Below are 24,604 nucleotides of genomic sequence, written 5' to 3'. Positions count from 1 at the left end.
GTCTGTGTCCATTGCACAGTCCATTTCATTTGAAGAACCACAGCATTTCTCGCGTGCTGTGGCAATGACTGGCATTTTACACCATCCCAGACTATGTCTGCAAAATAAGGATGTAGTTTTTGGAGACAAGTTGCTGGAACGAAGAACAAAACACTCCAGGCTCTCCCCAGAAGGGTGTACAGTTCACAGGAGCACTGTTAAGAGACTCAACTTTATTCCTGAATTTTAATCACTAGAGCAGGGTCATCCCATAGAAGAGGCTACCATGCATAGCAGTTCTTAGATGAGGGACACAAGCCCTATGTTTATTCCTGAAGTACAGAGGAAATCTGGGAGCCAGAGCATAGCTTAGGTTTGCTCAGAGGGAGGGCTGGGGAAAAGCAGGGTGGTTGTTTTTTTTTCCCCTGTGGATTGCCACATCCAAAGAAAAGTGTAGCAAGAAACAGATACAAAAGCCAGCATCCCATGCAGACAGATCCCTGCTATTGTAGGCTTGGTGGTAGGGCAGGGAGGAGGAAAATCCCCAAACCCTGTTAATTCCTCAGTATTTGTTATATAGCTCTTTATTGTTATTCCAATATACAAGATTTCCCCTCCCCTGACTTTTGAGAGATCATGGTCACCTACTCTGTATTTTGACATGCCCAGTCCTCTGTGGTGAGAATGTCAGCAGGGAGAAGAAAACACTGTCTTTTTCTTCCAGTCTTTTTTGGCTAATCATCTGAAACAGTGCGAGAGGGACAGCCAGGGGAGCTTTGCTGGGGGCTAGCTCGTGGGACATGCCTCTGGGCAGGGAGAGAGCTGAGGGGGTGCAGGAGGGAGGGGGTTGATATCACTCATTTCTTGTCCCTCAGTGCTTGGGGCCTGGAGGAATGCCTAAACCTCAGAAAGTGGGAGGCTTTCATTCAGTGCAGACTGCCTAGAGCTCATGGCTGGCCCTGGGCAGCTGAAACATGGCATGGCCCAACCTCATCTTCTGTACGGAAAGACGAGGCACCTTCTCGTATCGTCATCACATTAGAGTAGAACCCCACCTCCAAGCTCCATACTTCCCAAGACATACTCCCTTTACACTCTTCCAAGCTCACTCCTTCCATCCACAGCACCACGTTGTCCAGTGTACTCCCTGCTTGGCATGCTGAAGACCGGGGAGGTTTGTATGGTGATGTAGTAGCCCTCAGTGGCATAGCTGATATCCAAATAAATGAGCTCTTAGGCACATAAGTCCATCTTAGGGTCTTAATGCTTACCAGTTTTTTTCCTCTAGCCCTAACAGTTGTTACAATAACAGATTTTAAATCTTCCTATGGTTTCTGCCTCGCGGCCTCAGGCCATTGGTGCCAGTAACAACACAGCTACAGGATATTGCAGGCAGAGCTGCAACACATAAGCTGTCCAACAGCTCTCACAAAAAAGCACAATGGTTGGGCCATTTCTGCAGGTTGGGGTTATCAGAAGTTGTTCATTTTTTGATTTTATGCCTAAGATGATCCAACGCAGTTGGGCAGCCCAAGACAATGGCCATAGAAGGTATCTAGGACTTGTCAGGCAAAACAAGTGTAGGACAAGGACTGGGACAAAAAAGTCTATGCCTGCTTCAGCATACCCCCTCCCACATCTGGGATGAAGCCAGGATACCCAAACCTCATCGTTCCCCTCCTATGCATCAACATTTGTCCAACTCCCAGCAAAGGAGCCCCAAATCCCTAGCACTGATCAGCCTGGAGAAGGTCAGCTTGCCACTGCTGTCAGCTTGAATGTGTACTGGGCTGACCAATCTACCGGCTAGCAAATCACACAGACATCCAACTTACAGAGCTGATTTTTTTGCTGTTGTTTGGTTTGTTTCTGTTTCTTATTTTAAGGTAGATACTTGCATGTAGCATAGGAATGCTTTAAATTCCTCACAGAAGGACAAGACAAATCACCCACCTTAATCCTTTTGCAAAAGGAGACTGTATTATTACACAGTCTTCAATAAGATACCACATACTACTTTTTCCCTGGCATTTCTGTCTCGTTCAACACAAAGAATGAAAAATGCTCACTTCATCAGCAGTCATTCAATATTTTGTTTTCTTCTTGTCACTCAGCATGTGGCCCTTGGCTTTCTTTATGGTGCGCTGTTCAGACCCTGCTGTGGGGACAAAATTCATCATTTCCTTATGGCCTCATCCTCACTACACATCACTACAGCATCCGAGCGCTTTGAAAGTATTAACAAACTTACTTATGCAATCCCCATGAAAATGCTGCATTACCCTCATTTTACAGAAAGGCAGCTGACGCACAGAAAGATGTAGCTTTCTGGAAAGGTCAAAATCACATATTCAGAGTGCATATTCTGCTAATTTCTATTTAAATTTTTAGGGTTTAATGCTTCAAATGAGACTGCAGGTGGGCACACTGAGAATGCCAAGTGGGAACAACAGACAGCGGCAAAACATCAGCAGCACCTCACGGGAGCTCCGTGGCACGGGCTGGGAAGGGATGCCTTTCTCTAGGACCACGTTCAGCTGTCAAAGGCTCCTTTCCCCTTCTACCAATGCCTGCCTCATTCATCGCGTGCCTTCTAACTTCTGCTGTTAGTGAAAAGGAGGTAGAAAACAAGGATTCAGAGTGAATGGGGATGCGTGGAAGGAACCTGGTAGCCATCTCGTCCACTCCCTTCCTCTAATGAAGAAAGAGTTAGCCCTGTCTTAATCCTGATGCCAGACTCATGGTCTTAGGACCAGCAATTCCTCCATCTTTCCAGGTTACTTTATGTCAGCATTTTGCTGCTTGCAGAACTGTTCACAATAAGAGCAGATAAGTCCTCCTTTGGAGGAATTGGCCTCTTTCCACAGCCCCAGCTTCTGACCAGAGACACTCTGTACATTCACAGTCCTGTTAGAAATGTAGTGTGTGATCAAACAAGAATTGTGTCCACAATATATGGAGATGGGATGAAAGGAGGAGCGAATTAAGATTTGGCAGGCATCCTTGATGCTTGCATCGCCTAGGCAGGTCTTTGCTGCCCACCATGATGATGGTCTTTTAACATCATTCTTCATAAGCTTGTTTACGTACGTGCATATTGTTCTTTCTAAGTCTATTTACGTACATGCATATTTTAGTAAGTGTCACACAAGTTCAGAAACTGATGCAATAGGGATCACTGCTGCAGCCAAAAGCACAGATCTGGTGACAGCCCTTCCCAAAAACGTAACCAGAGTATTTTTTGAAGTTCTAAAACTCACTCTTTGATGCTTCAAGCGCATACTTCCTGCAATGCTCTCAAACAAACACCCAATTAAATTTATCAGCCACCGACATTCACATGTTTGATGTTGACTAGCAACTCTGCATTAAATTAAAATTTATGTCCAAACTTTTCCACCACATGGCTGGCTACAAAACAACTGCCCAGAAGCAATTGTCCTCTTTTAATCCTACCTCATTTTCTCAGAGCAGAGCTGAAGCTGGTGCAAAGCTCTTTGGGGAGAACCTTTACTGCTCGCATTAGCAAAGTTCCCAGGAAAGGAGTAGAGAAGATCCTTATAACTGGCAGGGAAAAAAATCACTACTTGTTGGATTTCAGTGTGGCTGGTACCATCTGGAGTAGCTCAAGAGATGGTCTGAATATGTTCAGCCAGCAGGATGCTCTTCAGGCAAGAGTTTAAGAGTTCAAGAGTTCGGTAGGAAAACCAGTTATTCAAGGTGAATTTTATGAATGCCAGATAGTAAGGAACAGCTTGCAAAAATCAATCTTTAAATCAGCTGCCCCAAGGCTCCCTGCCACTACTGTATGTTTCTTCAGCTGCAGAATGAAATAGCAACAAGTTCCCCTCTGTGAGGCTCTGCTCAGTGGAGATCTCAATGTTGATTGCTTCGTCCTGCCCGGGATGAGGCTCACTGTGAGGGCTGGACTTTTGCCTGGAGAGCCACGGTTATTTGTGAGAGGGCGTAGTTTCATCAGCTTATTGAAAGCACCTATCAGGCAGGAGTATATATTTTTTAAGGACGGGAGGGAATAATTATTTTTAAATGCTTAATTGTATGGAAAGAGAAACGATTTATGTAGTTCACTATGCTCAAATGGAGTTGAGTTTTGCTTAGAAAATAAAACAAACAAAACCCCTAGAGCCTGCATGTACAGTCTGTGTTCAGTCTTTCTAGGTATTTATGTTCTGTGATACAGTTTCAAAAGCTTACACTAGTAATTTGATTGCCCCAGAGTCATAGCAAACACTTAACCTATCAGCACATACCTCAACAAGAATCTTTCTACTTCTGTATCATCATCCCACATGTGCACAATAGCTGATATTCCAGATTCCCTCAGTTAGAAGAGTAGATGAATATTCAATTTTTGTCAGTACAGATTAATTTTGTTAATACTAAAGAGCCTGAGGTTACAAACCGTAAAGGGAAAGATGGGAAAAAAAAAGCTTTTTAACAATATATATTGGAAACTTTTCAAATTATCTGAAATAACCCATTTCATCACAGCTCATAGAAAACTCACTAACAATTCACACCTAGGGGTGTTTACAACAGAAAACTAGACAAGTAGTTTTGACAGTTCAATGCTGAGAAGCTCACCTTAAAAAAAAAAAAAAAAGAAAAAAGAAAACAAAAAAGAAAAGAAAAAAGGTACCACCTGTCCATCCCTGCTCCTAGCCTTGCTATTGGTATCCATCAGGTGTCTTGCAGGTGCTCCAGGAAAGCGGGGGGGGGGAGGCAGAAATCACAAAGGAAAATTTAAGCTCAATACTGAAACAATTCACAGTGAAACACACTACAGAATTGTGTCCCAAACAGCTAGTAGGAGTCCAACTAGCTGGACCATTTAGGAGTGGATTGGCCAAAATACCAGAGCATGCAAAGCCCACGGTCTCTATCTTTTACAGGCAAGACAAAACAAACCTGCCTAAAAAGCCTTTTCTCTCTTTAGTTATTATTCCTGGGACACTGGGCACAGAAAACTGCCTAGTTGTAAAGGTACGGGGACTTTTGTGAAGGTACCGCAGCACTGAATTTAGTCTATCGTCGTTCCAGAAAAAAAACCCATTTCCTGTTTTTGCAGGAGGAAGCCAGGGTCTCAGCAGGATGCTCCACCAGGAATAATACCAGTTTTCTCTCCTGCTAGTTCGTCCTGTGATCTTGCCATTCAGCTGCCAGGGCCATCTGGCAGGCACAGGTAATCGCCAGAACAGCCCAACAACAACAGGCTTTCCTCGGTCGCTGGCTATAAAACACAGCTGATGTTAGGTGGGTCTGGAGCACTGCTCAGAGGGACTGTAGGAGCTCAGCCTTTCAAGCCCAATGGCTGTTTTTCTGCTCCCATGTGGTAGGTTATGCCCAGATCTCTCTTTGTTAAGGAAAGGTAAAAACTCCCTCCGTAGTTGTAGCTTGACAGTGCTGCCAACACCGCATCTCTCCAATCTAAAAGTCAAGTTCAGTGCACCATGGATATCCCGTGTTTCTAATGGAAACATTTTTTTGGGTGCTTTGCTTTGCTCACAGGTAAACTCGAGAGCAGTTACCCTGACAGAATGAGGGAAGGCTCCAAGGCTGTAGGACATAACACCAGCTACAAATGAGAAACAAATAATTTCCTTTGGTCCCACTGTGCAAAGTTGATAGTGGGGATCCTATTCCGCAGCTGTTCCTCAAAAACTGCTTTTCCCCATTCATTCACCTTCAGTAACCCTTGGTTTAAGTATTAACTCTCAATACAGGATTACTGAACATGCATGAAAACCAACTGTATTGAAAGACCTCGTTTCAAATACTCTTTCTTTGAATTCCTTCCCTTTGATGTTGATATTTCTGCGCTCTCTGCTAGTACCTACAGAATCCACCAGCAGCGGCGGGCTGGAAGTCAGCTCAACAGATGCTGCAAATGCCACCGCTCCCACTGAGCTCGTTTGAGAGACCGGTGTGTGAGCATTTGGCTCTGATGAAGTGCACCGAGACTGGGAGCACTGCAGAAGGAAATTATGCTTCATTCTGGAATTAGTATAGCAAGACATACTGTTCACCCTAGCTTTCTCCAAGCTGTGATTAACATACAGAGACAAACCCCACTCTAGGCTTTGGCAGTCAGAGGCCTCTCTACGAGGATATATTGAAGTCTGAATTTCTGCTTCCCGTGGGCAAAGTCCGCTTCATTGCTCTTACTAGAGAGTAGAACAAGCACCTTCATGCTTTTGCCTCAGGTCACCCCCCCGTAACCAGGCACAGCTCTGTACAGCCAGCAGGTATCCGCCTCCTTCCCTTCCTCCATCTCCTTTTCCACGCGGACCACGCAGCGCTTGGACGACTGTTGAGCAGCTTGTGTGCCTCAAGGTCACTGCTTCCAGGGCTGACCAGTCTTGTCACCCTTGTGCCTTTGTGCTTCTGTTAGACTTATCTCATCGGGGTTTTTTCACTTTGCTTGAAAGCTTTTTGGGCCATGGACCATTTGTTCTGAGGTCAAACAGCTTCTTTGGGTCCTCCTGGTTCCTGCACTAGAAATCATAAGCAACACCGATATCTGTGATGCCAATGTGGTGCTGATGGTGGACAGCCTGGATTCTGACCTAAACTGAAAACCAGCCTGAACTTCCAAATCTGATTTTGGACCTCCAGTCCCAGAGTTCTGACTTTAAATTTTGACCTAGCTTTTTTTTTTTTTTTTTAATTTTATTTATTTATAGACTCTTGAGCAACCGTCAGAAAGACTAGACTTGTGATCTGGAAATGAAAAAGCTTGGTAATTAGTCTGGCTCCTTTTTAAATAACATATTAATTTACTACTAGAAAGTACTTTTACAATCCATGGAAATACGTACTTTCACACATTCGTAGCAAAATAACCAAATACCATTTCAGTTTAAAACATTATTGGTCATTTTCATATAACAACCACTCTTCAACACGGTACCATTTAATCTCAGCCATATAATTATTAACACTAAAGTTTTTTTCCAATATGTAATTTTCTCCATCGTCATAAATATCACTGCAAGCAACACCTCATGGGAAACACAATAAAGACCGTAAACCTACTTGATTACAGTTGCAGGCTTTTAGGTAAGTAAAGCTGGGCAAAATTATAGGTCACCCATGATCCCACAGCATTAACCCTGTACCTGCAATTAATACGTGCACATGTTGATTTCAAAAGGCTACCATTTTCATAGCCCCAGCATATCACGCAGAAAGGACCTGATACCTCCAAACCAGACCTGTACGTGAGGAACGAACGCATCAAAGTGGATGCCCAGAAATTGTACCAAATACTCCTGAGAGCTGAAATACTACCAGTGCATAAAGCAGGAACAAGAGAAAAAGAAAGTCAGAGGGAGGAAGGAAAGGGAGGGGGAAATATCCTCCTAAGATGGAGGATGATGTTTTTTGGCACAGCCGATATGCCAAAGGAATGAGAACAATGGACAGTCCCTGGAGGTCTGTAGGGCAGATCACTGCATCTATTAAGCGCAAAACAAACAGTCCCACTTTGACAATTTCCTCTACGTTTACTGTGCAATGGGGAGAGGGAGAGTTGAGCTGATAAGTGGTTGAAAAGACTACAAGAAAAATTACAGAGTTTGTTGACAGCTGAAAAATGAAAATGCGTAAAAGATGGGAGCCCAACCGCTGATGGGCACCTGGTGGCTATGCTGGATCGAATGGGTCTGTAGGTGCCCTCACCTCTGATACATGGGCTTCTGCAAAGCGAGAAAATCGAGCCTGAGAGCTCTTGCTTGGCTCTCAAGCTTATTCGCTTAAAAGCTTTCCTAAATTTATAACATGTTGTCACACTCAGGTCATGCAATATGAAATAAGCTTCCTTGATACCCAGGCAAAACTTTCCTCTTGTCCAAAAAAGAATTTGTCTAGAAGTCCTGAATATAACAAAGTATAACCGATTAAGCTGCGAGGTTGCAAACAGGAAAATTACTTGTTTGACAATATGAATATATATACAATTTCATTCTCAGGAGATCTTGCTTTACTTTATTTCTTTTTAAATTACTAATGTGCAGAACTGAAGCGATGGGCTTTCTATTTCAGGATGTTAAGCATATTGGGCTCCGAGAGCAATTAAGAGATGACTAATACATTTATGCTCCTCTTCCTTTGCTCGTTTATATTGCTATGGTTTATTTTTCTAATTTGCCTATTTTTCAAGGTGGTTCTTTAATCCCTCCCGGGGAGGGCATTTGCTTTTGTTACCATATTCCCAGGAGCATATGGGTAAGGAGCCTGGCTCTGCATACTGAGGTTTAAAGAGATTAAATGAAGCAGGAGAGAGCCTGGAGGCCAATGACTCTGTCGTGCTTGTCAATAGCCCATCCAGGCTGGTGAAAGCAGAGGGAGAAATTTTTCCAGTTTCTTCTGGGGCCGCAGCACTTCCTTTAGCAAACTTCACTACTTGGTATAGTCATTTTCCAAACTGGGTCTGTGAATGTCTAAACTAAATAAACAGGAAGCAATGACAGTCTTGGACAATTTGGGGACTATCAGCTGCTGTGAACTCAAACAGAGGAAGGGGAAAGTTCGGGGACTTGAGAATGGGGGAAAGTTTTTTCATATTGCCTTGTGCTAGACTGACAAGTGAAGACTATCCATCTGCTGGAGTGGGTGGGGAAACTCCCAACATCTTGCTTTCCACCAGCTGGCTCTCACATAAGTTGAATATTCCTGCCTAGGCACATCCTGAAATCCACACACACAACTACAGGAGGATTGGAATATAAGCTTCTAAATTCAAAAGTGTAGCTGATCATACATATGAGTCAAGTTGGAGCTTTTGCCAGGTAATGGGGTTCCACAAACAAGGAATCACTCCAGCTTGACTTAAAAGATCTAGTGCAGGCTATTTAATCGTGCTGCTCCAAGACTGGGGATGTTTTATATGATCCCATCTCCTGCTGAGTCTCTCCCCGCACCCCCTTGTACTCTGTGTATATTCAACAGTATTTGTTAGAACAAGACTTCTGGGAATAGAAATTGGAAGACATCCAGATATTTCAAGCTTGCAGGCTCTTTGCATCACGTCCTCTGCAAAACAGGCTTCCTTTATGAGGATGGAATAGGCAGTCCATTGATGCCCGCGTTAACAGGACAGAAGACCACCACGCAGCAGGCTCCACAGCGGCAGCGAGTCCTGACAACTACAGCAATTCACGGGAGATGCTGCAGACCTTTGTAGCATTTTCCCTGTTGAGACCATGGGCACCCATCCCTGTTCCCTCCTTGCTGAACCCCAACCATGCATGGTGTCTGTCTGGGCACACTCAAGGGTGCAGCACCCAGATCCGCACCCCACCACCGCTCCCTGCTCAGAGTCCTCGGAGGCTCCTGTACAGTTTGGTGCAACCAGGTCCTACCCAAAGGGATAACAGTACTTCCACTGAAAGGGAAAAATAGCCCGGTTTTGATTTGCAGATAGCAATACCAGAGGCAGCACCTGGCTACCAAAAAGGCAAGTGGAAAAATCCTTATGTTAAACTCTTTTCATAATTTTCAGGTGGCTGAAGACCATAACTAAGAGCATGACTCTTATGGAGAGGGGCTCAGAGTAGCTGTGCAGTTGCCTAGAGAGTACCAGAACAAGCCAAATATACAGCTGATGTGAAATATGTTGTAAGAGGTGATGCAGACATTTAAGCCACCAGGCTAAAATAAACAGGCTCTGCATCTACAGGTGAGCACTGATGGCAATGGCCAGGTTTTCAGTAGCAGTGAGGACTGCACAGAACTCCTTAAATCAGTGATCTGTGCCATTTGAAAAAGTAGGGCACATAAAACCATCCTCCAAAGCGCGTAGTTTGACAAACAGCATTTTAGATATTGTTGTTCTGAGAGGCGAAAAAATAACTCTTGAGAGTACAGCTATAGAAATTGTTATAAACAATAGCCACTGATGTGTGCAAAGTTGAACAAGTTACTAGTAGCAGCATTGGACATGTAATAAGGTTTGTTTGGGAGCAAATCTCTTGTTAGAACCAAACTTGCAGATGTGTTTATTTCTTGACAAAAATAAGAGCAAAATAACTGAGAAATTCTGGTTTTACAGTGGGTCATCTCAATTTCCTAAAGCTTAAATAATAAAAAAAAGCTTTTTGAAATAAACAGTTAAGTATCAAAATATATTCTAAATCTTAGTGTTTCAAGATCTTTTTAATTCAAGCTCAGCTATTGACTGAATTTGACCCAGGATACTGAATAATTGTGTTCTGAATTTTTCAGTTAATCTGCTGCTCACCAGAAATGCCTTGCTCCTTTTCAATTAGGAGTTCAGCTAGCAGGAACAACAGGTTCTGATTGAAACTAGACTGCACTTAATCATATCATACATCTGAACTTCAGTTTCCTTTAGATGCTGAAGGTAAATTAAAAAAAATGTTTCAGGCATGATTTCTAGATAATCAATCTTCTGGAAGAGGAGCATGCATTCATAAGCTAGAAAAAAAAGTGCAGAACTGAACTGGAAGGGCAGATAGAGGACACTAAGAAAATCAGCAACGTTTCCCTAAGAAAAGGGGATGTGTTGTTACATCATCTAGTTCCTTTTCAACCTCTAGTAATTAGGGAACCCTCCAGCTAATTTCAATAAGCTTACATTAGAGGAAGGGTCCAAACGGGTGGAGATGCTGTAAGTAAGCCCACATAGATGTCCTGACCAAGGAGAAGGCTGCAGTGCGGGCTCGCATCTTGGTAGATGTTGGAGAAGCCCCCAAGGAAAGACAAACCTCAGGGATGCCAAGCTATGAATACAAACCTTTTGGAAACTAGGTGCTATTAGCTCCTGGGTACATAGCAATTTTTTTTCCTAGTTTCTTTCACCACTTTCCAAAGATCACTAGAAAACCAAAAAAGAGCAACACACAGTCATCCGTTTGCATGGATGGCTTTGTCCCTTTTTGTGGAGGTTCACACCGCGGTTACGCACGCTCAGCGCACGACTGCACGGCGCTGGGCAGGGGAGCTGAGAGCAGGGCTCTCCAGGGAAATCTCAGCAGCCGTCCTGGCTCAGGCAGCTGCTGTCCCTACCTCCTGCCCCTACAGGGACCCACAGCTGGGGGGTCACCGAGCTGTGCAGGGCTGGGGGCACTGCCCGGATCAGCTGCAGCAGAACTGACACGAGGTCAGGCCAAAGGATGGCCTGGGTCCTCTTCTGCAGAGGAGCGTTCAACAGGCTCACGGCTCGAGGTGCACGAACACAATGCAAGCAGCTAGCACAGCGGGACTGCCTGTCTTTTCGCCTAATGTCCTCACTCTTTTTACCTACAGGCAGCAGGGAACAGTTTTTAGACCTTCCTACATTGCTCTGTTCCCCATGCCCCTGAGTCATCTGGTTTCCCATAGCAGAACTGGGCAAGTTCCAGAGGGCCAGAGATGACCTGAAGGAGCACGTGTTCTCATCATTCTTTGTAGCTAAGCAAATTTGCTCAACACTTGCGTGTGTTACTCAGATGGCTACACTGGACACAGAGCACCAGATGTAGGAGACACCATGAGCAGAACATTTATACCCTGCTCCTCAGTAAAATGAAGCTGAAGAAAGGAGGTAGAGTCGCCAAAAAAAAAATGGTCTAGCTAGACACAAGCAACTGCCAAGGATAGTTAAAGAAAGAAAGAAAGAATAGCAAACAGACAAACTCCCAATACATGCTCTGTTTGGAAAATATTTTGAATGCAAGTGGAGAAGGCTGCAGCAATAACAATGGGCCATGGGGAGCATGCATTTAACTCTAAGTCTCCTGAGCAGTCCCAGGCTCCTGAAGGGCAGCATATCTTCAGCACCGGGACTTGACACTGGGAAATGCAACTCCTGATAACAGTCCATGATGAAGATATCATAACCTAGCTGGAAACATTCCTTAAACTCCCTGCCAAGGAAAATGGTCGAGCACAAGCTATTAAGCTGCAATAGCTACCTACCCACTTTATTAGTGTGTACTGAATTTGTTTTGTGTAAATGACTCTCAGGGGAACAAAGAACGGAAACAGGCATTACACTTGTTGCATATTTACCACTGAACTCATTCAGCTCCATTACAAGCGGGGGAAGATTTCAAAGCTTTTTCTCACCAGTTGGAACACTTACCAAGAAGATTTTATGCACAGATACAAGCTGGGTCAGCATTTCCTAACTTTTTTCTTTTCTTTTCCTAAATGGAAGAATTATTTAGGACTTTGAAAAAAAAATCTTACATAGCAAGATCCCACAGTTTTCGGTAACAACCATATAAAAGTTAGGTTAACTTTAATGTTCATTTATTGCTTTTGCTCCCCCTCTAATCCCTCAATTAAATTTATTTGCCCACATGACTAATAACATGTACAAGAGTCTGGTCTTTATTTTTGTCTCCTCTTCACTTGGATATTCATCTGCTAATATCTTACAGACCACAAGTAGAGAAGGACTGCACTAAAAGCCGTTCTCCCTGCCAACCAGATAAGCAAGGCTCCACAAAATAAAACAGAACTTTGCAGCTGCAGTGTTCAGCATGCATTTCCCCACACAATATCAATGAATTGCTAAAACTGTAGCATTTGGCAGGTCTGAACATTCACATTTTACCGTTAACTCCTTATCGCTATTGAAAATACTGGACCTGTGAGATGCAAATGTGGTACCTGTTTACCCCATCTTCTAGATCTTCAGGATACTCAGACTCATCCAATCTGCAACAAGACCACAGCTTGGACCCATCAGGCATGAACTATGTGTTTAAATGCAGCAATGCTTTTAAAACCGTACAACGTGGAGAGGTTCAGAGTTGCTTTGCAGGAAAATTAACAGCCAAGCTTCTGCAATATCAGTCTGGAGTCAGCTTATGATCAAAACAGATGTAACTAAAAGCCTGATACTCAAAAAGCTTTATTTTAAAGACAGCTTAATCCTTGGCACCTTCCTCTTGGATCTGACATTCAAGTTACAGGGTCAACCTCTTGGCTCCCATTCAGAGGGCTTTTTGCTGTACTGTAGTAACCCTCAGCAGAGGGCTAGCCCTGGGAGCCCTGAGCACCTGCATGGCTTGCGTTAGTTTTTGTCACACTGGAAGGACTGTCACACCTTCAGACATCTGTGTAGTTCAGGTAATTGAAAAGGGACATTATAAATACATATTTAAATTTAGTTAAAGAGGACAACAAAACACTTGAAAAAGCAGCAGTTGATTTCAATGAGAACAACTGCAAACTCCTATGCTTCTTTCATGGCCTGAGTCTGTTTTAGATGTGAATAGTCAGACCTGTTATTAGATATGAAGTGAGACTTGTTAAAAAAACAACCCTAGTCTCTTAAAAACTAGAGGAAGGGTATATATGTGGGGGCAAGGAAGCAGAAAATAAGACCTTTTCTAAATAAGAACCTACCTTGTAGTGATCTCCCTAATCAGTAAATACCAGATAGATTAACTGTGTAGATCTCTCCATCCTAATTTTTATGTCATCAGTAAAGCCAAACCCAGGAATAAAACCTAAAGTAAATATGAAGGCATGTGTTCCTGTTTCCAAATTTACTGTTGCTGGACTTTCCCCTTTCTTACCAAGAGAAAACAGAGCCTCTAAAAGACTGTGAGCACATGGGGTGACTAATAACGATAATGTGAGCTGCCCTGGGACTGCCTGAACTTCTTCCAGAAAGTAAAGGAAGAGCTCCATAGCAATCCTGCCAAACTATCCCATTTTTTCCCTTGATGTTTTCAAGCTAAGAAGTTGGAAAACTTTGAAACTTTGTTTACAGTTTTGGGAGAGTTCTATTATTAACCAATAGGGTGGAGGAAATAATAATTTAAAAAAAGCATCTGTTTTTGTTTGTTTGAAAGCATCACCCTTCCCCTAAGCCATAGCTCCTCCCCTTCACTTCAGAAATAACATTGCCAGTGTTTTACCCAAAGGCAAAAAGTTACTATCTTCTGTGGTGTGGCACATGCGTAGCGATGTGACAAGTTCTTGTGCCTTTGTGCACAGGCAGCTGCCAGCGTGGCTAGCCTCGTCTCCCCCCCAGAGCAGCCCTGAGAGACACTGATAAGACATTTTGCTCCTCCAGCAGTGACTATCAGCATCCATAAGGCAAAAAGATCACTGCAGATGTTGAAAACCCTCCCCCCTTGCTCCCAAGCAGGATAAAAAAAAGCACCTGACTTGATGGAACAAAGCCAGGTTTTCTGGTCAGATTCTTTTCTACTGCTGAACAATGACTGTTTATATCAAAGATAAAAAGCAAACTCGACAGTGAAACAGATGAGACCAGGGAGGAACAGCAAGGGCAGGCTTGGAAGGAGCCCACAGAGGAAAGTCCTGACAAAATGCCTTGCGCTAAGCCTGCAGTTGGGCTTTGGAGACAACTGCTTGCTGGACAAGTGGTCTAATTCCTTCCAGAAAGCTCAAGTAGGCGGGTACAAAGTAAGGATGTAAGCATAAATACAAAAGCCAAAAAATAAGTACAAAAATGTAAAACACCCAAACATGTTTAAGTGTAAATAAAACTAGTTTTTAACTCAGAAGTGGCACTCCTCAGTTGCTGTCAAAAGCCAACGTTTTGGGTAACCAAGAAAACCAGATTAAAGAAAAAAAAATATTTTTTGAAAAGATTAAAAAGGTAAGGCAAGCCAAAGTGCTCTTCATTCTCTCTGAGTCAGACCAGGCAGACAGAAAAGACAAGTACCTGTTCAAGGGGGCAAGGTACATTGCAGCATGTGTTACCTGCTGAATCAGCATTTTCATTGTGGATTAAAGGTGAGCGTGGCTGTTTTAAAGGCAGAGGGAAGCCGCATGTGGGATACGACTGAAAAAATGCACGATGCTGAAAGCAATACTTTGTGCCGGAGGAGCTGGGATGCACTTACATCCCCAGTCCTTACAACCACCACATCACAGAGGATCAGACATTATTTAAACAGCTTTGGAGACTTCCTTGTTCTTACGAGTAGCTCTGGGCATTTGCTAAATATTTGCTTAAAAATATTTGCTGGAAGCCCCATCAGCAGGAGTCAGGTACTGGTGAGCAGCCGGCTTCTTTCCCTGGAGCCCCCAGCCCATCCCACTAGGGCCAGCAGTCGGCCACCTTCTCCATGGGAAGGACAAGCAGTAATTAGAGGCAGACATTTTGAAGTGCAAATCCAGGATGCGAGAGAGCGGCTAGAAAGCAAGCTTTATTCCCCATACCTTTTAATCAGTTTTGTCTTGAACAGCAGACATTGAAGTCTAATTTTCCAGACTGAGAGGGAATAGAGAGGGTCTGTGAATGCTCTGAAATATGTTGAAAATTCAGGTAAGAAAGCTCAGACAGAGAATAAGTAGGAAAGAGACATCTTTTCAACCAAAGCAAAGCCTCTGGATGGCCCGAGGAAGCCGGTATTCCCAGTGCTAAATGTTTCCCTCCAGGTCAAACATCATTTACCTTGCTCATTCAGGCAATAACTTTGGCAGAGAGGGAAGCCGATTTTCCCAGACAAACCCTCCCCAACCCCTGTACCCTGTTCCCCCCTGCAACAGCTGACTTTGCACCACCAGACGGGCCTGCCCAGGTGAGGAAGATGCCACCGCCGGTCTGCAGGAGATGGCTATTTTCCCCAGCCCCCTTGGTGTCATCCTTTACACCTCATCCTGATCCCCCTCCCTTATGCCACAGGGCTGGCTGAATCCCCCTGCCACCCCCATGACGCTGTTGCACCTCACGGGATTTACTCCGGCCGGCTGCTGCTCTTCATCCCCCTCAGCTGCCGTGCACACACCAAAGAGACAAAAAAAGGGAGCAGCTGCTGATGGACCTGCTGGCCAGAAATGAACCGAGGCTTCTCCAGACCTGTGACAAGCGATGGGAAAGCTGACATATAGAGAGCCATAAAAAGGTTACACTTGTCATAGGAGTTGTGTTGGCTTTTGTGAATTTTTCCTGCTGAGATGACCCGAAGGCACATGCATTCATATTTTAACACCGTCCCCTTCCCCCCCCCTTGCAGCTTTCCTTAGCCATTCCAGTTTTTAAGCAAAGCAGAACTGCATCCCAGCCTGAGAGCAGGAGCCTTGTGGGGAGGGGGGGCACAGTCCCCCCCCAGGCCAGGTCCCCACGTGCATCTGGTCACTAATCCCAAAGCGAGGAACAGAGTGGTAATTCTCTTCCCTACAGCTCCCCGCTGCTTTTGCTACACTGTATTATCTGTACAAAGCTATACAGAGGGAAAAGCAATCTGTTCAGAATCATTTGGGAGTGAAGGATTAAAAAAAAAAAGAAAAAAAGAAAATAGTGACACTGTTACAGACACACACACAGAGAAGCCTTTGTGTGCCAGAGCCAGGGAGCCAGAAGCGATATCTCCAGCAGTTTACAGCAGCAGAGCAAGCTAGGATGGAATTAGCAACAAACTCATTGGGATGCAATTTAATCACACTGCCCAAAGGCAGACCCACTAAATAATTTTGCGGGTGTGCTTTCAAACACCCACTGCCCTCGAGTGTTATTTGATCGCTTCAGCCGAGGCAGGGTAGCTGTTTCTCCATCACTGCGAGACTATGGGATATCCCCAACGGTTTGGGATTAGGCAGGTAAGCATTAAGAGCCCTTCCCTGCTAATTTGCCTAGCGCAGCTGGAAAGGAGGCACAGCAGCCACAGAGAGGGAGGGCAGCTGGTTTACTGCACAGTGCTGCACTGTACCCTGACAATCTCACCACGTACTTGTTCCTCTGATTCCTCTCCACATGCTCTCCAGCCCTTCCTATCCAGTAGGGGCTTTGAAATATGAATAAATAGTGATTAGCCCTCAGAGCAGAAGAGCAAAATACAGGCAGGCGAGCCAGCGAGCACTCCTCCCACGCACACTGCAAGCCCGGGGTCATCAGATGGGTGAAGCAAATGAGGTCCCACTGAGGTCAAGCCCCGCTCGGCCAAAATGGGAAGCAGAGTGAGTCCTTAACCACAGCTTGCGTGGTGGTGGTCAGATGTTTTTATAACCAGGCTGTTGTAGCTCAACCAACTCCCATCCCTCCTACAAATGAGGTTATAAATACCTATTCCATCAGCTGTGCTATAGAAGCAAGTTCCTTGGTTAGTGGAGAGAAAAATTAGTCACTGTGTGAACAAGTCACTGAACTGTAATCAGACCTTTAGCATTAGCTCTCTAATAGACAGGTGCTCAGGAAGGAAGAGCTCAGCTTCCTCCAGGGCAAGCAAGGTATATTACAGAGCTGTGTTGCCAAAGCTGAGACTGCTTGGCCCCATTTTGCTGGAAAAATGGTAGCATTAGCATTTCACACATGTGTACCGGTACGCTGCACCAGACATCAATGCTTATTTTTTATAGGCTCCTACAGCAATGGATACCAGAGGCCAAATATAGAAAGGTTTCCTAAGGCTAGCTCTACACTTACCTGAGATTTATTATACTAATGACCCTGTTCTCATATTAGTCAGTGTAATCTGTGAAACATTCAAAATAAAGGCTCCAAGTGTCCTGGAAACCAAGATATATGATTAAGGCCAGATAAGGGCAGAAGCTTTTCAGTGATCTTCTGCCACTGTTGTATTCAGAGCTCAGCCAGCCTATTAAGTTACTCTAATTAAAACACTTCTGCTTTCTTTTTTAGCAAAGCTTGTTCATTTGAAATTGTGCATAAAAGCCTTACAGGATGCACTTTGGACGTGCTGCAAAAGGTAGTGAAAAGGCAGGATTGCTATTCTTGTAGGCCAGCACTAGTCAGGCTCTTCATTAGAAATGGGAGCAACCAGCTAGAAAATGAAACAGACCGTGATGTAAGATGTCAAGGTATACTCTACAGAAAGACATTTTTCACTGAGACCGCTTAGGACTTGCTGGAAGTTTCTGGCTATTGCCTAGGAAGAGCATTTGAGTAAACAGCTCAGCCAGGGGAGCAGCAAGCCCTCAGCATGGCTCCCCACACTGTGGAGACTGCCACCAGCAGAATTCTGGTGTTTCATCCATTTTTCAGCAGCTGCTGCCGGCTCTCATTCACATATATCACCTGGGCATAAATAAGTAAAACACCATGCATACAAACCCATGACAGAGGAGAGCATTAGAAGCTAGCAAGCATGCAGGCTTCATGCATTTGCTTGTACTACAGTCTGATGCTGACCATTTCACCAGCACCCATTGTGCTGAGATCCAGATCTTGGACCACTTTTACTCAGTTATGCACCAGAGAAGCTTTTTCACCTTCTTCAGCAACAATTATGTTGTCCTTATCTGGACAAATCCCCCACCCACCCCCCCAACCTATTCCAATAAATGCTTTTAGATTACTAAATTAGGCTTATAATAATTTCCATTAAAAGTGTTTGTACAGAGTATGGCATGTTCCAATCTCCCACTACTGCTTGCAAGAATCCTCTTAACTCAGTAGTAGCATTACTTCTTGTGTCAAGACCCACGTAACAAACCAGGATCAAAACCTTTCAGTCTTGCTACACATCCAGTGGAGATTTCTCCACCTGTAGGCTTTCTATGCAGCCTTGACTTCAAGCTAGGCTAAGTCCTGAAGTAGCAGATCCTGCTCAAGAGCCTGCCTTATTAACCAAGGCAGTAATCACAGCTAGACTTTGTGATCCTCATTCCTGACTTGCTTCCAATATAACAGCACTGTGCCAGGCAGATAGAACCACTCCACATTCTCACATTGCCACCTAATCCTGGGAAAGGCTTCTGGATGCAACCCTACTCTAGAGGAAGATACTGCATAATGCTAACACATGCAGTCTGGTACATTGAAAAGTTCATGGTTTCTTCCTCTTCTCGCAATCAGTGGCTCTCAGGGTTATGCTACAAAGCCACTGAGCCAGCATAGCCAAGCCATAGTCATATCCAAGAGAGCCACAGCTCTTACATAAAAACAAACAAACAAAAAAAACCCAACCAAACAACAAAACACCAAAACCCAAACCCAAAACAAAAACACACATACAAGTTTAATTATATAGAACCACATTTAAGTGGCACCATAATCGACCAAACTGGAAGCAAAACCTTAAGGAAAAAAAAAAAAACCCAACAAAACCCAACATGCTTTTCTTTCGACCAGGAGTCAAAATTGTCACTTGGCCACACAGTATTACAGAGAAAAGAAAAAGTAGTAAGAGGTGGTCAGGAGTACTCTTAAACCAGCTGGCCTTCTCTATCAGCACATTGTATAAGTTATTGCAAAGTAGTTTATATACCAAAGGCTTTTGGAAAAGAATTCTAGAACAAAAAGTAAATGATGGTTGGCTTTTGGACATCTCAAAACTTTATGATCTATTTTGATTTATTTATGCAGAAAGTAGCATGTTTCAGATCTACTTGCAGATTAATTTTTCACAGGACCTAATACAGTAACAGATATTCAATCGTTCTTAGAGTGCTGGTGACACTGTTAGGCATACTTTTTTTACAGTCTGAACTGCCTGTATCTCTTTAAGGTACTCCAGGAAATTGAAGCATCTTTGAGTTTCCCACCAGAGCAAGATGTTTCTAAGGCAGCAAAATAAAACACAGATATTTCAGAACTTATTAGTTCAGCAAAACTGATCCAGGTACTTAAGAGTTCCTTACAGCATAGGGAGGTCAAAAAGAGCTTTTGCTCAAACTATAGAGCCAGACTCACTTACCTAATTTTCAGCTTACCGTAAAGCAATAAAGATGTTTAAGCAGCAGCTTATAGCTAGGCTATACACACAGACACATTTGTATTGAGGAAAAGTAATTTCAAACTTGGCAGTGTGCGCAAGTATGTCTGAGGACCACTACTTCCCTGTAATGCTAACAATCTGGATAATACATTCTTCAAAATCAGCAGTAGACTTAAATATTTCTTCCTTTTGGAAACAGGGTATGTTTCTGGATGTTCACCGCAGCTGCTTTCCATTAGTATTTTTCTTCTAAACCAAGAGATTCTCCTCAATTTGTTTGATTATGAGCTTATTTACTCTCATACCTTCAAAATATCACCTGCCTTAACGTCAGCCAAATTTTATAGAGAATGACATTATCTCTGAGACTTCTGCTTATCTGTGAATATTTTGAACACACTGATTTAGCAGAGGACTTTGGAGCCAGAAGTTTGCTGCTCATCATACAAGAGAGGGAGATCTCTTAATCAAATCTAAGAAAAGATTACCTGCAGGTCAGTAGAGCCCTGGAAGGGGCACAGCTTATGTCTGCCCAGCACCTACTTCAGCTTCTCTCCATCCATCAGGATCTAACACAGCAGAAAGTTCAGCCCACTGGCCAAGACAAAACTCCTCCCAAACCTGAAGTCTAAGGGAAGGCATCAGAAACATGACATCCATCAGCATGAGATCCTGCAGCAGGGGCTTTTCTCCCAGGTTGAGGGAAGTGCCCAATAAAGAACAACCTCAGGCTCACCCATAGCATGGTTTCACCTGACTGGTCCTTCAGTTTCTCTTGAACTCTTGCAGTCAGCATCTTCACCTCCTCTTTAGAGCTCTTCCAGGAGAGAATGGCTCTCTCTCATCCCTGCCTTACACCTCCTTTCAGGAAAAAAGCCCCATGCTTCAATCTCCTGGCTCTTCTCTCAACAGGTTCCTTCCTGACCTGTGCAGAACTCAGACCCCTACCAAGCTTTGTAACAACCACCTTCTTTTCTACCCTACAGGTCTTTCTTCAGTCTTCACATGGCAAACCTGCACAGTCTGATCCAAGCCTATTGCACACACAAGAGGGTGCGAGCCTGGAATTTGCTCTTCCCCTTGGAAATTTTGGGTCCAACTCACAGCCAAAACACAAAATAGCTCTTGATGTAGCCGGTTGTTTAAAATATAGCAGTAAAGCTCATAGAAGTACATGTCACCATAAAAACACTGGCTATGCTGGGCAGCCTGGCTGCTAGAGTGCATCTAACTCCAAGCATTTTTAGAAGACAGGTAGTATTTTAGCAACAGGTAGTTGCCAAACCCTACTCTCCTTCAAAAGTCTGTTAGGAGCAACACAGTTGCAGCCATTCCTGCCTTGGACAGAGAAATAGATTAGCTGTGATCTTGAGTCCCAGACTTCTCCAGGAACCTGTTTCAGTTGTGCACCAGATTGGCCAAGATGCAAGGATGGCTCCAGACACACGGACAGGAACCTGACCAGGACAGATCTCCTTCCCAGCTCTTAGCTTTCACTACGCTTTTACATAACGTTTCCACTCCCCGCTGAGAATGGAAGAAATCCTGGGTGATCAGAAATTCTGCCCTGGTGGGGAAACTCCAGAAAAGCCAGTAAAACCTTACCAGAATTAAATCATTGCAGAATTTAACCCACTGCACCTCTCCATGTGCCCTTCCTGTTACCATAACCAAACTCTTGCTCTGCTGTTTCTAGAGCTAGAGGTCACCACTTGGATTGTACAAAAAAAAAAATTTAAAACATGAACAAACAGGCTGCAATTTCTGCTCTGGAAACCCTCTATATTGAGTTGAATCAGTTCATCTTTTTTTTTTTTACATTAAATAAAAAAAGTCATAATTAAACCAATATGTACTCTGCAGATAAAGGACAAGACATGGCAAGATAAACAAGGTCATCTCAGCTGGCAAGGACCAATGCCTCAGAAATGCCTGCTCATCAGTGAACTAAAACAAGGCACTGCACAGGCAGATGCGTGTCAAGATCTGCAAAGAGATAATAAAACCAGGCTGGAAATTAGTTCATCCTAAACATCTGTGTATACACCACAAAGCTTCCATTCATCCTGGGGGAAAAGCTGTAGGCCTGTTTCTCAATGTAAGGAATTAGCCATCCTGCTCTTGCATGAGTCAGTTCACCCCACCAGGGCACAACCTGGGTAGGAAATGGCGCAGACCTGCTCTACCTGCTCAAACTTTTCCAAAGCAGCTCCTCTGCAGCTTGACGAGCTCATTTTCTACGAACATCCGCTATGTATCTGCTTACCCTGCCACAGGGCCAGAAAAACAGCCATATAAAATGTCAGATAGAGCTTGTCAGGGCTCATCAACTCGGGAAGAGTTTCACTATTTCTCTTGGGCATAAGTGCTCTGCACCTTGCAGAGGCTAGTTTTAATGGTGTAAGCATCAGCAGGGAGAAGGAGAAACAAGACTTTTGCCATTGTTATTGCCTCAAGAAAATTCTCCAAGCAGCCGATGCTTTTACAGCTTGGCTGTGGGGAAAACATCAGGTTTCTTACTCTGATTAGAAGTCAAAAGAGAAAAACTGTCTTAAGAGAGAAGCCACACAGAAAGATTAGGAGACACATCCATGTCTGGGTAAGGATGCAGTCCCCCAAACACCATCTTCGCAGGAGCCGATTGGCTCAGTGAAGCAGTCGATATCGTCTGATGGCAGTTTAGTCTCCATTTGGTTCTACCTGGATAAGTTTGCATAACATCGAACTGCAGCTGGCACTAATTTGCACCTTAGACAGTCAGAAAAGAGAAGTGAGTACAGATATGAAGAGGCAGAGCAGGCTCCAGCTGGGAGGAAGCCAGTCCTGCTTCATCCCTGTCAAGGAGCTGGCCCACTGGATTTACCTGGACTCTGCATTTTAGACAGTACTTGATAAAAAATGCAGAGACTGGTTTCTAGTACTACCTGTACTGAGATCATATCCGAGCTTAACTTTTAGAGCATCAGAGAGAAACACCACCGATTATCCACAAGAGATAAATTTCCTTTATGAAGTGTAAGGAAGGCAGCTAATTAGAAAGCCAAGAAATTAGTTCTGCTATGAAAATATTATTTTTTTTAATATTACCAAAGCAACAGGAAGCTACATAACCAAGGCAAGATACCTGATTTGAACATAGCCTTCAGTTTCATTTTTCTAAGATGTTATTGATATTACATGAAAGTTAAAAACAGATTTGAAAATAAGGGTTTAAAGTAGACCACTTACTCTGTATTATGCCCAATACAAGAGAAGGTACAGCTACAGCACAGAATATGAGAAAGGAGGATGTATTTTAAGAAGAAATTAACCTGATGTTCAGAAATGCAAAGTAGGAGCTGGGGCTCTACCAAACACCAGCCTCTTGCCTCAAACATGGTCTCTGTGTATTGTCAATAAAGATCTCTTTCCCAGCTCTCAGACTGCATCCTGTATCACTTATTGCTAATGAATCCCTGAGGGGTTTAGATATTTAATATTGCAACATGAGAAGATGTCTTAGAAGCAAAAAAAATTAAACAAAAGGCACCTAGGTTTTAACCAAAGAATTAATCAAACGGACCAGACTCCCTCTAGAAGCAGAGCTCTGCTCAGTGCAGGAGCAAGTGGACATCACCTCCAGATGCATGGGAAAGCTCAGTCCAAGCCTGGAAAGAGCAGCAGCAGTCCAGGGAGTGCTCTGATTTATGCTGTTGGCCTAAATTCCCACAAGGCCACTGTGGACAGAGGATCAATCATGTCCACACTGTTCTCTGACTCACAGCAAGAAAACAGAAGTGAGAAATGGATCCAGGAGTTTGCCAGAAGAAGTTTCCAGGCTAGCAGGAGATTTACCACCAGTCACTTGTAACTGGAAACTAGCCCGTGGTCTCCATGAGGAGAGAACTGGCCTTTATGTTGGATATAGATATAACTGTATTGGCAAGTGCTCCTAGAATAGATGCAGCAAGAGAATGATTTTGCTGGTAGAATTTGCCTTGGTTCTGCTGGTGAAATAAGCCAAACTGACAGAAAGAGACCATTACAAGGGCTTCTGCCAATATTAAAATATCATAAAAAAGGAAAATGTGCCTCTCTGCATAGTGTTATTGCCCTGGCAAGAACTCTACATGTCTGTGGAACAGGTTTAAATAGCACGAGTGGGCAAGACCTTAGTGGGTAATCCAAGTTTGCCCCTGTGGAGAAAGGCAGCATGTTGCCTTTGTAATACCTGAACTGCTCCATGAGCTCTGCTCGGCCTCCGTGAGCGAGGCTTGAGAGGATGCAGAGGCATCACACTCACACTCTGCGTGAGGATGCCGTCCGCCTGCCCGGGGTAGCACTGTCATGACAAACAATAGCTCCCACTTTCAGGGCAGCTACAGTTTTCACATTCATAGACACAGATTCGCAGTCAAGATACAGATGGCATCACTATCTGCTTTTCTTTGGTTTCCTGAAGTAGTACACATTTAAACAGTATTAGGATGAGAGCCTACCATGCTATGGTTTGTCCGAAATTGTCATTAACTCTAAAGCACATGTTGCAATGTCAATATGGAAATAAATTTAGCAGCACTTTACCTACTCAACAGAACAGGGGACCATCTAACGGTGGTTAACAAAAAAAATAGAAGAGACAGAAAACTGATCAAGGATGAAGCAGGGGAAGTGTCGTAAAAGCAGCGCATGAAGCTTTGGGAATGGTAAGTTGGCCTTGTGTTCCCGTTCCCACAGGACGATGTGGAACAGCTTATATGCAAGGCAAGGGGCACCTCCATGTATCACAGCTATTATCTTGAGGTCCTTAACTCCACAAGGTGCGTCAGCGCTATCTTTGACTTTAAAGATAGTCACTGATAATTATAGAACATGAGCAGGTACCGCCTGTTTCTCTTAAGCCCCACAGCAGGCTGGATCTCAGATCACTTTCTGTCAGTCAAGCCAATGTCAGATGACATACTTGATTTACACCATCTGCAGCAGAGATTTACACCATCTGCCTTGCCAGCCCC

The sequence above is a fragment of the Buteo buteo genome, chromosome 20, assembly GCF_964188355.1.
Source record: "Buteo buteo chromosome 20, bButBut1.hap1.1, whole genome shotgun sequence".
In the NCBI taxonomy this organism is placed as follows: Eukaryota; Metazoa; Chordata; class Aves; order Accipitriformes; family Accipitridae; genus Buteo; species Buteo buteo.
This window is presented reverse-complemented; position numbering follows the sequence as displayed.